Source organism: Myripristis murdjan, chromosome 2 (assembly GCF_902150065.1).
Source record: "Myripristis murdjan chromosome 2, fMyrMur1.1, whole genome shotgun sequence".
Taxonomy (NCBI): domain Eukaryota; kingdom Metazoa; phylum Chordata; class Actinopteri; order Holocentriformes; family Holocentridae; genus Myripristis; species Myripristis murdjan.
In genome coordinates, this window is record NC_043981.1 from 16,086,132 (window position 1) to 16,099,682 (window position 13,551).

Here is a 13,551-nt window from a genome sequence, read left to right on the forward strand (position 1 = left end):
TTCTGTCAGACAAGATCGAGGGAAGTTTAAGATTCACAAATCAAAAATACTATGAATATGGTAACAGAGCAAGCAGACTATTGGCTTTTAGATTGAGAAAGCAGCGATCTTCAAATGTTGTACAGAGAATAAAATCACAAGCAAATGTGGCCGTAAAACCGGACGAAATAGCAGAGGCCTTTGCAGAGTTCTATAAATCATTATATAAGGATACAGATACATGTTGTGATGATGCCGAACTCTCAGAGCACCTAAAACATATAAAATTAACTGAATTAACAAGCTCAACAGCTGAGGAATTGGATAAGCCAATCGAAGAATTGGAGATTAAACAGATGATCTCATCACTCAAGAATAGCAAAAATCCAGGACCAGATGGATTTGTCAATGAATTTTATAAAACTTTCAAAGACTTGCTAGCACCCCTGTTACTAAAGGCATACAGACATGCCCTAGAGTACAAAACTATGGCACCTTCATGGACTGAGGCAACCATAGTAGTAATTCATAAAGAGGGCAAAGATCCCACTGAATGTCAATCTTATAAGCCAATATCTTTGCTGAATGGAGATTTGCGTATACTTACAGCAATTTTAGCTAGACGTGTTAATAAGATAATTACCCAAATTATACATCCTGACCAAACAGGGTTTATCACGGGGAGGTATTATGGAGATAACATAAGACGTTTACTGAATATAATATCCCATCAAAAAGACAAGAAATTAGAGTGAATCATCATATCCTTAGATGCACAAAAGGCGTTTGATCGCGTCTCATGGCCATATCTATTCCAAACACTAAAACGATTTAGATTTGGTCCTAATTTCATAGATTGGATATAAACACTCTACTCATCCCCACAAGCGGCTGTCAAGGTTAATGGGTACAGATCAGAGAGATTCACACTAGAACGAGGATGTAGACAAGGCTGCTCTCTTTCACCCTTATTGTTTGCTATTAGCATTGAGCCACTAGCTCAGCTTATCAGAGATGATAATAACATGAAAAGGGATTATAATAAATAGAGAGGAACACAAAATATCGCTATATGCAGATGATGTTCTACTGTATTTAAGAGAACCCACATCCACCATACCATATTTAAAGGAGCTCATCTCCAGGTATGGTTATTACTCTGGATATAAAGTTAATGGAGATAAAACAGAGGCTATGGATGTGAACAGCCTTGTGTCAGAAAGTGTTAAGCTGCAAAGTGGATTCAAATGGCCTAAAGAGGACATCAAATACCTTGGCATTTATATACCCCAATCACTACATAATTTGTATGATACAAATTACAATAAAATGATTCGGTACATTAGTAATGATTTAGAACGATGGTCTTCACTCCCACTCTCTCTACTGGGTCGTGTGGAAAGTATACGTATGAATGTCTTGCCTAGACTACTGTACCTGTTTCAGATGCTGCCTGTGGAAATTCTAAAAACAACATTTGATGACCTTGATAAAATGATATCAAAATTCATATGGCAAAAAAGCGCCCTAGAATTAGACTTAAAACTCTACAATCACTCAAATTAGATGGAGGTCTTAAACTTCCGAACCTTAGATATTATTTTTGGGCTGCACAGATGAAGCCACTGATAGTATGGATACAGAATGGTATTTCCACACGATGGCTTAATATTGAGAAAAGTATGTGCCCAGAGCCTTTAGAAAAGTTGGCCATTCTAGACACTCCTGTAAAAGAAATGACAGTGGTTTTTAAACGGGATATTCCACAAACCCCTATAATAACGTTACTGGGAGCGATCCCTGAGGGTATGGAACGAAGAGATGTGAAATACCTTTTAAACATATTGCTCACAGCGGCATTAAAATGTATAACTATCAGATGGTTAAAGCCAGACCCTCCTTCTTATAAATGGGTGGATTCAGAAAATATGGGATATTTACCAGATGGAGCAAATCACATACTCATTAAGACTCCAAAAAACTGTCTTTATTAAACGATGGAAACCTGTCATGGCTCTGCTAATACAATAAGCCTGTGGCCCAAGACTCCTGGCCTTGTATTGAGTACATTCGTACCTCACACCATGTCTTTCGATACCTAGAGTGGAATTTCCTTTTTTTTTTTTTTTTTTTTTTTTTTCTTTTTCTATTATTATTATATTGTTATTATTATCATTATTTTATTGAATTGTTTATTTCTTTTTCCTTATTTTCTTGTCTTTCTTTCATCTTAAATTTGTGTAATTTAATTGGTCCTATGTTCTATTTATTATTATTTTATTTTGTCATGTATGTACTCATACACGATTTTGATTATAAATGTTAAGATTATGTGAAAAGGGAAAAAAAAATGTAAATGAAGGGAAATGTACATGTCATGTTACTATTGTGAAAAAATAAATAAAAATTAAGTTTAAAAAAAATAATTCTGAGAGGAGAAGAGGTTCTTTTTCTTCTGATGTGTGCACATCAGAATTTGATCAATAAATATACACACTCAGAGTCACTTTATCAGCTCCAGCTGTCCCGTCTGCTGCAGCTCAGCTCAGCAGCTCTGCCTTAAATTCTACCTTTAAACAAAGTTTATAATGTTCAGTTTGTGCTGACATTGTGGAGAATGTGTCACTTTAATTCTGTGTTTATTATTGAGGTTGTAGTTTGCAGAAGTCTGCTACTGGACTACATTATACTGAGAGGTGTTTCTAATTTTTTGTCCTCGTCTATTTAATATACATGAGGGGGGACAGAATAGTGGAAACAGCTGTCAGTAAACTGCAGTCCAGTCCAACAGCAGCACTAACTATGAGCTCAATGCCAAACATAGAAGTGAATGAACACCTCTGTTACTGTGACAACAAGACAAGGTGAGCATTAAAGGCAGCAGGAGAGGAGACTTTATGGCACAACAGCTGGATTAGATTAGATTGTGCAGGTCGACCTAATACAGTGGTCACTGAGTGTACATGCATAAGTAAACTGCAAACATAAGCATCCAAACATATGCAAAATTCTATAAAAACTATATAACCTGTAACTGTGAAGTTATGATTTTCCACATTATCTGCTAAAATGTGTCAGTCCAGCAGGATCGAAGGTGAAGTTTGAGCAGATCAAGCCTAAATACTGACAATCGACTTTTCAGCTCCCTTCAACCTTTATTTAAGGCCAGAGAGATGAGAGAGAACACAAACAGACTGCCAAATGGAAGAGTTCTTTTGTGATTTAAAAAACAACAACAACAAAGAAACATACGTTTCTGTGCATCAAGGGGAAAATTTGGAAGAAATTTGGAAATTGGAAATTTGCAAGAAATATTTCAATCTAAAATTCAAGACAGCCATTAAAATTTGGAGGCTTAGACCCACTGATATTTAAAAAAATATTTTAAAGCTGTGAAAGCAGCATTGCATACATATGACATATATATGTTATATATATTATTCCATTTAAATATTTTTGAAAAGTTTCCTCCTTTGAGGTCTCAGAAGGTTCGATTCTGACTCGGTCCAGAATTCCAGAATTCCCGTCACAGAGGAGCATCGGAACGCCGTCACAAAGCTCCTCTGTGACGTCGGCGACACACAGCAGACACCTGGACCTGCGCGTGTGTCCCGACTTTCATTTCCAAAGTGATCGCCTACAGTAAGCATGTCACTGAAGCAGGTCAACAACCACAGGAGGACGGGCTCCTCACAGCTCCGTCCGGCTCCACAGAGCCTCCACCAGGCTCCCATCACCCACATTCACACCAGGTATGGACATTTTCCCTGCTGTCTACACAACTTTCTAAGGGACTTTCTGACTCTCTCTCTCGGGTCACATCTTGCTCAGCTGCTCTCTGCTTTTGTTTCCATTTTTTGGAAGAAATCAAGCCAGTTTGCTCAGGTTGCAAAGGGTTCATTCAATTTTAACACAGGAAACGTGACGTTGATCCAGGTTTCAGACGGTTAGATTTGGTTTGACAGGTTTGATGTTCAGAGTGACAGCGCTCGCTCTCCTGTGATGCTGCTTTTACTCAACACTTCCACAAACAGCTTCCATCAAATAACGGAAATAAGACACGACACATTATGATTTACTCATTTAGTGATAATAACAGTAAAACAGCAGCGTGCTGTTATTCTGTATATCAGCACTCACTGAGCGCCTCTTGTCCAATCAGACTGAGCCACTAACAAACTGCTGCATCATGTCTGACATGTATGGTGCTACATTATATTTGTTCTTTTGCTCTAATTATGTTGTTGCTGTAGTTTGTGATGTTTGGACTGCTGTTGATGTATGACTCTTGACCTTTAACCTTCAGCTCCACCAGAGCTGAGAACACGCTGAGGGAGCAGCGTCAAAATACCAAGGAGCAACAACGAACTCCTGAGGAGCTCCAAAGCTCCTTCACCTCTCAGGAGCAGGAGGAAGAAGCTCCCAAACAGACCTTCATCCCTGTTGACCCCCAGCTCTCCAAGGGCAGATTCAGCCGCCAAAGGGAGCTGTTCAGGGTCAACCTGAAGAAAAGGAGGGAGTGGATGATCGAGCCTCCTCCTGAATTTAAAAAGGCCCAGGAGAGGAAGAGGAGGGAGGAAGAGCTCCGAAAAGAGAGAGACAGGAGGGAGGAGGAGGCGGCCAGAGAGAGAGAGGCCTGTGCAAGAGAGGCCTATGAGAGAGAAAAAAGAGAGAGAGAGGCCGAAGAGAGAGAGAAAAGAGAGAGAGAGGCCGAAGAGAGAGAGGCCCAAGAAAAGGAGGAGGAGGAGGAAGAGGCAGCAGGAGTCCCAGAGGCAGAAGTGGAGCTGAAGCTCGGCTTCTGGGAGAAGCTCCAGGCCTGGAACTTCAGGAAGCAGAAAGACCGCAACCTGAAGAGGATCTCCAGGACTCTGAGGCAGGAGCACAACTGCTGCAGCTGTGAAGGTAAGTCAGGTTAGGAGTTGTATCCCCCTCAGGGATGTGGAGCTTCACAGACACATTGTTGTATTTTTTCAAAGTGGTGTGTGAAACCATTAACAATAATATAGTCAGTCTCCAATTGATTTAAATTTAACATTTATTTCTTTTTTTAAAATTATTTATAATTTAATAGAACTTAAACAGCTCAAGGACATTCATGCAATATTGTTTGAGCACCATTTTGCACCGTCAACTTAAAATAATGTTCTGTTTTTTACAGAAGGGCTGAAGTTCGCTGAGCGGCAGCAGTGGAAAAGAAAGAAGCTGCTGAGAAAGGAGGAGGAGAGACAGAAGAGAGAGGAGGAATGGAGGGCTCAGCAGCTGGAGAAGGCCAGAGAGAGAGAGAAAAGAGAGAGAGAGGCCCGAGAAAAGGAGGACGAGGCAGCGTCCACGGCAGCAGAGGAGGAGCTGAAGCTCGGCTTCAGGGCGAAGCTCCAGGCCTGGACCTTCAAGCAGGAGAAAGAACAAAACCTGAAGAAGATCTCCAGGTCTCTGCAGAAGGAGCACGGCGTCTGCTGCAGCTGTGAAGGTAAGTCAGGTCGCTCACTCAGCAGGAGGAGTGACGGCAGCGTGGCCTCCTTCAGAGCCGCTGCAGCTCCGTCACACTCCACACTCACCTGTCCACCTGTCCACCTGTCCCTTTTCTCCTGCAGTGGACGGCTGCCCGGAGGTGGCTGAGCGGCAGCAGAGGAAGAGGAAGAAGCTGCTGAGGAAGGAAGAGGAGAGACAGAGGAGAGAGGAAGAATGGCGAGCAGAGCAGCAGGAGAAGGCCCGCAGAAGAGAGGAGAAGGAGAAGAAAGCAGAGTAGAAGGAGGACTTCTCGGGCCCATCCTCATTTTTTTAAATTTTTTTTTTAATTCATCTTGAAAACAAAATCTCCTCCTGATGAGACCTTTTGTCCTAAACTGAGGAAAGGATCCCGGGGCTGAAGTCAAACCAACTTCACCTTCAGGATCCTTTCCCATTTTAACACACACACACACACACACCACCACAACCCTTCACTCCTCTCAATCTCCACACCCCTTAAACCCTACACACTCATGAACACCACACATATACACACACACACACGCACACACACACACACACACACACACCAGCACAACCGTACCCTTCACTCCTTTCAATCTCCACGCCCCTTAAACCCTACACACTCTAACACCACACACACACACACACACACACACATACCAAAAGGTCTCATCATGATTGGCAGATTAGATTTTTTTTTTTCAAGATGAATGTGCGCTCTTAAAAAGGACGTCGGCAGTTTATTTTCCAGCGCTCCACACGGCCCGGCCTGGGAGCCGGGACGTCCTGAAAAGCTCCACGTCCTTTTTAAGAGTGCACCTCGGGCGGCACGGTGGCTGCTGGTGAAACACTGCGGCCTCACAGCGAGGGGGCGGGGCTTGGGCTCGCGGCCCCGCTCTCTCTGTGTGGAGTTTTCGTGGTTCTCCCCGTGTCTGCGTGGGTTTCCTCCGGGCGCTCCGGTTTCCTCCCACACTCCAAAAACACGACTAAATTTGGCCCCATCAGTAAAATCAATTGTCTCTCCCTCAGCTGAGGCTCCCTGATCGCTGCTTTTTACTCAATAAGTCTCTTTACTTTACTTTGTTGGCTAGATGGTGTTATTTCATATTTTATTATAAGTTCTGCCAGTTAAATTTTGCTCAGAGAAGGAAGGAGGACATTATTTCAAGAATCACACATGAAGTGCAATTATAAGGAAGAGGATTTGGGCCAACCCAACAGTAAATACATAAATAAACACATAAATAAACTGAATTCTGAGATTTATCTCAGAAAAAAGTCATAATTTTGACTTTTCTATCATAATTCTGAGAGGAGGGGGGCGCTCGTGAGCAAGACATGGAATAGGAAGCGTTTTTCAGAGCTCCTGCAGAATCAACAATATTTTTTCCAACAAACAGCTAAATATATGTGAAGATCAGTCCAAACGTGTGCGAAAGACAACACAGGGGGGTGAACAATCGAACTGCATGCTGAGCGTGGATTTCAATGGCGGAAAAGCTTCACAAATACAAATACAGCGGCCAAGCTAAAGCTAACAGTTCACGGCCTGCTAGAACCGCGAGGCAGCGCACAACAGGTGATTCCGACCAACCCTCGCCCACCCGGTCTGAAAACTCAGATATGTCTGCTGAAGGTATTAAAGAAGAGGTCTTATCTTCCTTGAGAGGAGAGATTTCCAAAATCATAAGGGATGAACTTAAAAGTGCGCTGGCGGATGACTTTAATGCACTTAAATCGGAACTTCAAGGACTGAAGTCTGAAGTTGCCAATAATACAAAGGCAACGCGTGCAGAAGTAGACCACCTCAAAGCAGACATACAGGATGTGAAGGACGGATTATCAACATGGTCCGATGAAGTGACATCGCTGCAAGCCACGGTATCCAGCCTTAAAAACCAGATGACAACTCTTAAAGACCGATGTGAGGACATGGAGGGGAGAATGAGACGGAACAACATCAGGATAGCAGGCGTAGAAGAACATCCGAACTCCAGCTCTCCTAAAGCGGTCGCTAAATGTATCAGAGAAATCCTACAGCTGGACCGGGATCATCGCGAAGTTGCATCATGATGAAGACGCCGTGGAGATCCTACGGAAAGCACGGGACAGAGCTCCAACGGACACCGAATTGCCATATTCCCCGATTACACCGCCAGTGTTGCCAAGGCTAGAGCTGCATTCACGGATGTACGGAGAGCGCTGCGAGGTCGGAAAGGGATCTGCTACGGTCTGCTCTACCCAGCCAGACTCCGAATCACACACCAGGACGAGGACAAGGAGTTTGTGGACCCCCAAAAGGCCATGGACTATGTGAAGAACATCCTCCCAGCAACAGAGATGGAAGGCTGAGAACCGGTTATGATAATGACGAGAGACTTTTACCTTACGAACAATTCTTCTTTGTTATCCCCATATTCTGTTATAAATACTAGTCTAATACCGGTTCACTTGTGAAATTTCATGTGGGGTCATTAACAGTGCAAACTATATTCCATATAGCTATACCAGTATGTCCCATGAGCGACACAAGGTCGCGGTAGTTCTCACTCTCATCATTTATTATCATATATCTTACTTAAGTAGTTATTATGAGAGTATAGGTTATTTATAACTCTCTGTCAGAGTCTGGTCGTACAAGCAATTCATATAGCGGTAAAGAGCTGCTGTTTGATTTGACATTCCTATGCTCTGCAGGAGCCTGAATGAATGGATGATGATAATTTTCTTTTTATTTTCTTCTTTCTTTGTCTTAGCGCACCCAAAGCACAGTCAATTCCTACCTGGGCTGCGCACATGTGCTGCTTCTTTAGCAGCTAGGGACAAGGTCCCAAGTACTGTCATGTCTGTTAGCAGTAGTTATAACTGCTTTTGTGTTCTCCTTGTTCTGATCCCTCTGTTCCTTGGGGATCCTGAGTTAATTATAGTAACAACAAAGTCACTCCCTTTCTTCATCTACATCAATATTTTCCATGTTGAGGTAAAAAAAAAAAACCCTGGTACAGTTGTAGTAATTGTTTTTTAGTCCACTCTGTTTAGTTGTATTGTTTGATTACATTCCTCAAAACCTACATAGCAGGACATGGTTTGTACAACACATTTACCTCCACCTTCTGTTCCTCCTCTTTTGCTATTTGTAATGGAGAATCAAAACATCAATAAAAATTGGTGAATAATGGATAAATTAAAAATCATAAGCTATAATGTGAAGGGCCTTCATAGTCCAATTAAAAAAAAAAATTAACTGCCAAATAGCATTTCTGATGTGGAACATGAAAAGTTAAAGTCATGGGCAGACAAGGTATAGGCCTACTACTCTTCTCACCGCTTGGGAAGAAAAAAGGGAGTTTCCATACTTATACATAGACAAATTAATTTTACAAAAACCTTGATGCATAAAGATACAGAGGGAAGATATATTTTAGTTAATGGAGTTATTGATGGGGTAGAGGTGTCCTTAATAAATGTATACGCACCCAATGAAGATGAGCCTGGATTTATTAAGACACTGTTCAATACAATATTGAAGTATAGCACTGGTCTACTGTTGATGGGAGGGGATTTTAACTGTGTGATGTCTCAACTAATGGATCGACAACCGCCTTCTAAAGCCCCCCTATCCAGAATGAGTAAAATGCTTAAATATCAAACTACAGAAGCATGTTTGGTGGATATATGGAGAAGTAAGTTTCCAAGAGGTAGGGACTTCACCTTTTATTCAAGCAGGCATGCATCCTATTCTAGGATAGATTATTTCTTTACCTCAAGGGCAGATTTACATAGGATAACAGATATTGAGATATTGCCTATCACTATTTCTGACCATGCACCTGTTTTATTGAAATGGGATATAGGACACAGACTAACAACTAAACAATGGAGGCTTAATACATCTCTCCTTAATGGTAAAGAATTCATCTCCTTCATCTCAGAAGAGTTTAAGACATATCTGGACACCAATGCCTCACCAGAAACAAACCCCCTAATTTTGTGGGATCGTGCTAAAGCATACATTAGGGGCCGTATTATCTCGTTCACATCTGCAAGGAAAAGAAAGAGGGAGGCCAGACAACGAGAATTGGAAGATAAAATAAAAAATTTAGAACAGAAACATAAACAATCTGCAAAAATTAGTATCACAAATGACTTATATGCAACTCGTAGGCAACTTAATAGCCTTCTGTCAGACAAGATCGAGGGAAGTTTAAGATTCACAAATCAAAAATACTATGAATATGGTAACAGAGCAAGCAGACTATTGGCTTTTAGATTGAGAAAGCAGCGATCTTCAAATGTTGTACAGAGAATAAAATCACAAGCAAATGTGGCCGTAAAACCGGACGAAATAGCAGAGGCCTTTGCAGAGTTCTACAAATCATTATATAAGGATACAGATACATGTTGTGATGATGCCGAACTCTCAGAGTACCTAAAACATATAAAATTAACTGAATTAACAAGCTCAACAGCTGAGGAATTGGATAAGCCAATCGAAGAATTGGAGATTAAACAGATGATCTCATCACTCAAGAATAGCAAAAGTCCAGGACCAGATGGATTTGTCAATGAATTTTATAAAACTTTCAAAGACTTGCTAGCACCCCTGTTACTAAAGGCATACAGACATGCCCTAGAGTACAAAACTATGGCACCTTCATGGACTGAGGCAACCATAGTAGTAATTCATAAAGAGGGCAAAGATCCCACTGAATGTCAATCTTATAGGCCAATATCTTTGCTGAATGGAGATTTGCGTATACTTACAGCAATTTTAGCTAGACGTGTTAATAAGATAATTACCCAAATTATACATCCTGACCAAACAGGGTTTATCACGGGGAGGTATTATGGAGATAACATAAGACGTTTACTGAATATAATATCCCATCAAAAAGACAAGAAATTAGAGTCAATCATCATATCCTTAGATGCACAAAAGGCGTTTGATCGTGTGTCATGGCCATATCTATTCCAAACACTAAAACGATTTAGATTTGGTCCTAATTTCATAGATTGGATATAAACACTCTACTCATCCCCACAAGCGGCTGTCAAGGTTAATGGGTACAGATCAGAGAGATTCACACTAGAACGAGGATGTAGACAAGGCTGCTCTCTTTCACCCTTGTTGTTTGCTATTAGCATTGAGCCACTAGCTCAGCTTATCAGAGATGATAATAACATGGAAGGGATTATAATAAATAGAGAGGAACACAAAATATCGCTATATGCAGATGATGTTCTACTGTATTTAAGAGAACCCACATCCACCATACCATATTTAAAGGAGCTCATCTCCAGGTATGGTTATTACTCTGGATATAAAGTTAATGGAGATAAAACAGAGGCTATGGATGTGAACAGCCTTGTGTCAGAAAGTGTTAAGCTGCAAAGTGGATTCAAATGGCCTAAAGATCAAATACCTTGGCATTTATATACCCCAATCACTACATAATTTGTATGATACAAATTACAATAAAATGATTCGGTACATTAGTAATGATTTAGAACGATGGTCTTCACTCCCACTCTCTCTACTGGCTCGTGTGGAAAGTATACGTATGAATGTCTTGCCTAGACTACTGTACCTGTTTCAGATGCTGCCTGTGGAAATTCCAAAAACAATTTGATGACCTTGATAAAATGATATCGAAATTCATATGGCAAAAAAAGCGCCCTAGAATTAGACTTAAAACTCTACAATCACTCAAATTAGATGGAGGTCTTAAACTTCCGAACCTTAGATATTATTTTTGGGCTGCACAGATGAAGCCACTGATAGTATGGATACAGAATGATATTTCCACACGATGGCTTAATATTGAGAAAAGTATGTGCCCAGAGCCTTTAGAAAACTTGGCCTTTCTAGACACTCCTGTAAAAGAAATGACAGTCTGGACAAAAAACACTTTAAAGATTTGGGATAAAATACAGCCAGCTTTCGGGCTGCCAAAGATACTCTCATCATTAGCAAACATTGGACTTATGAGGACCTTCACCCCTAACAATTTAGACGCTGGTTTTAGGAAGTGGTCAGACCATAGACTAAGCTATTTACACCAGCTAATCAAAGACGGCAATTTGAAAACCTTTGAACAATTGAAAAATGAATTTGATCTCCCCAGGACGGACTTTTTTAGATATTTACAGCTGAGATCCTTTCTGACAACACACAAAGAGTGGGGAAAACTTAAAAGTCCTACCCCTATAGAAAAGTTCCTCATAACACAAATAAGTAACAGAGATAAGAAAATAATTGGCAAACTATATTATATATTTTTATCAACAAATGTACATAACTCCGAACAGATAAGACAGAGGTGGGAGACGGAGACAAACAAGAATATATCAATGGACACTTGGAGGGAGATATGCACCAATGCACATCTTGCCACAAACTCTAACTCATGGAAGGAGTTTAAGTGGAAAGTAGTTACCAGGTTTTTCAGAACACCAGAAATAACAGCTAAGATGGGTTCAACACATAGTAGCTCATGCTGGAGAAACTGTGGTACTGAGGTTGCCAATCACACCCATATATTCTGGCTGTGTCCTAAGTTGAACCTGTTTTGGAAAGATGTTTTTGATGCTCTCAGAGTGGTTTTTAAACGGGATATTCCACAAACCCCTATAATAACGTTACTGGGAGCGATCCCTGAGGGTATGGAAAGAAGAGATGTGAAATACCTTTTAAACATATTGCTCACAGCGGCATTAAAATGTATAACTATCAGATGGTTAAAGCCAGACCCTCCTTCTTATAATGGGTGGATTCAGAAAATATGGGATATTTACCAGATGGAGCAAATCACATACTCATTAAGACTCCAAAAAACTGTCTTTATTAAACGATGGAAACCTGTCATGGCTCTGCTAATACAATAAGCCTGTGGCCCAAGACTCCTGGCCTTGTACTGAGTACATTCGCACCTCACACCATGTCTTTCGATACCTAGAGTGGAATTTCCTTTTTTTTTTTTTTTTTTTTTTTCTATTATTATTATATTGTTATTATTATCATTATTTTATTGAATTGTTTATTTCTTTTTCCTTATTTTCTTGTATTTCTTTCATCTTAAATTTGTGTAATTTAATTGGTCCTATGTTCTATTTATTATTATTTTATTTTGTCATGTATGTACTCATACACGATTTTGATTATAAATGTTAAGATTATGTGAAAAGGGAAAAAAATGTAAATGAAGGGAAATGTACATGTCATGTTACTATTGTGAAAAAATAAATAAAAATTAAGTTAAAAAAGAAATAATTCTGAGAGGAGAAGAGGTTATTTTTCTTCTGATGTGTGCACATCAGAATTTGATCAATAAATATACACACTCAGAGTCACTGTATCAGCTCCACCTGTCCCGTCTGCTGCAGTTCAGCTCAGCAGCTCTGCCTTAAATTCTACCTTTAAACAAAGTTTATAATGTTCAGTTTGTGCTGACATTGTGGAAAATGTGTCACTTTAATTCTGTGTTTATTATTGAGGTTGTAGTTTGCAGAAGTCTGCTACTGGACTACATTATACTGAGAGGTGTTTCTAATTTTTTGTCCTCGCCTATTTAATTTACATGAGGGGGGACAGAATAGTGGAAACAGCTGTCAGTAAACTGCAGTACAGGCCAACAGCAGCACTAACTATGAGCTCAATGCCAAACATAGAAGTGAATGAACACCTCTGTTACTGTGACAACAAGACAAGGTGAGCATTAAAGGCAGGAGGAGAGACTTTATGGCACAACAGCTGGATTAGATTAGATTAGATTGTGCAGGTCGACCTAATACAGTGGTCACTGAGTGTATATGCATAAATAAACTGCAAACATAAGCATCCAAACATATGCAAAATTCTATAAAAACTATATAACCTGTAACTGAGAAGTTATGATTTTCCACATTATCTGCTAAAATGTGTCAGTCCAGCAGGATCGAAGATGAAGTTTGAGCAGATCAAGCCTAAATACTGACAATCGACTCTTCAGCTCCCTTCAACCTTTATTTAAGGCCAGAGAGATGAGAGAACACAAACAGACTGCCAAATGGAAGAGTACATTTGTTCTTTTGTGATTAAAAAAACAACAACAACAAAGAAAC

General features: G+C 40.3%; 1 protein-coding gene across 2 annotated transcripts in view; it reads right to left on the reverse strand.

The window, feature by feature from the left end:
- Positions 1-13,551, reverse strand: part of als2b (alsin Rho guanine nucleotide exchange factor ALS2 b) — a 68,421-nt gene that overhangs the window by 15,989 nt on the left and 38,881 nt on the right. The window lies entirely within an intron of this gene.